The sequence below is a fragment of the Larus michahellis genome, chromosome 6 (assembly GCF_964199755.1).
Source record: "Larus michahellis chromosome 6, bLarMic1.1, whole genome shotgun sequence".
NCBI classification, from domain to species: domain Eukaryota; kingdom Metazoa; phylum Chordata; class Aves; order Charadriiformes; family Laridae; genus Larus; species Larus michahellis.
The window spans coordinates 67,379,547-67,381,200 of record NC_133901.1 but is presented as its reverse complement, the minus strand read 5'-3'; positions in this window follow the sequence as shown (position 1 = coordinate 67,381,200).

Below are 1,654 nucleotides of genomic sequence, written 5' to 3'. Positions count from 1 at the left end.
GTTGCGTAAACTTATTTCCTTTAATAATATGCAGTGAGATGCCTTCATACACAGTGACGGTAGTCTTTGTTCTGGAAGAAGTTTGTGATGTAGTTCTTGAAAGGCTGAATTTTGAGGAGCAGAGGTTTCAGCGAGGCAGCAGCTGCAGCTGGAACATTGACTGTAGTAGCCAGAATAGTGTAGTGTTGTTCCCATGAGCCGAGGCACGTTGTGCTCACAGCAGCAGCAGCATCATAGTGATGACAGTGTAGTATAAAGAAGTGATTTGATCATATCTGTGACAAGGTTCCAGTATGAAATACATCTTTATGGTACTCAGAGAAAGCCGTGACTTCTCAAACCTCTCTAATGAGCTTTACTCTGGCACAACTTCTTTTTTGAAAAAAAAGTGTTGACTGGAGAATTCCTGATACTCATGTACTTGTGCAAAACATACCCGACTTTCTACATGACCAGTAATGCACTGTGCTTATATTGTTTGAATAATACCAATTAAGCATTAAGAATGGTCTCTACATATCTTATTCATGCCATGGAGTTTGAGCTGGTTTTCAGAGGCCCTACTGCCCCTAATGACTTGCAGAACTAGTTTAACGAGGGTGGTTCAAGTAGTGAAACATTAACAATGTGGAGCCTGGAGCAATCCAGAAGGACTATGTAGTAGGAAGTAGGGCTGCCCCCGTGGAGCCAGCCTGCAAGAGGCAGTGATGGAGCCAATTCTAGATTTTGCTTCAATTAATGCTTTTCTGAACAAGGAAAAAAAAAAAAAATGTTCCTGCCAAACTACATTAAGCTGATACCACCTTTACTTAGTGCTTTCTCATGATTGAGATTGTGTGAACAGGGACCCTCCTTTTTTTTACTGCGTTTTTCCTATTCCAAACATGACATTGGTTTTTGCCAATCTGACACTGCCTCTGCACACTAATAATAATTAGATATTTATTATGATAAACAATTTTTGCATATCTTAAACTTGAGCCAAGTTTGATGCCCTTTCAGATCACTTACAGATTATTTCTTTTTTTGAACACTAAAATGAACATCCATGGTTTCAGCTGACTTGTGCTACATTAATGCAAAGTTAAGCAACTGAGCAAATACAGGACAATAATGAAGTCTCTCTTCAAAAGGCAGCCTGGCTGGAAAGCAGAGCTGCCTTAGAGGATGGCTTTATGCGTAGTGCCATGGATTATGTGAGACTGTATCTTCAGTATGTCGTAAGTATTGGACAGTTCTAAGCTGGAAGGACACGGTATGTTTGGGTCACCAAGCAGTGCAGCACATCAGGAACCCATTTCCAGGAAGATACACCCCAGGCAGTTGACTAAGCCATAAATTTTTTTAATTTTAGGAGTGACTTAATAACCATTAGTACCCTTGCCCTACAGGCCTCTTTTAGACTGTACAAGTCACTACGTAAGCATTTGTACAGATCAGTTTCTCTTGCTCCTACCAAAATAATGGCAAAGTATTTGAAATTTCCTCTCCCTCCTCCAGACCCTTTACAAGTACCAAGGCTTAGGCAGTTTTTAAGGAGTATCCTCATAAACACATCTTTTTCCCCTCCCCTGAGGCCAGGATAGTAGCAGTGCAATGCCAGAAGAAAAGGATAAAGCACTTCAGCCACGTACCTGTCCCCTGCCTGACAGGG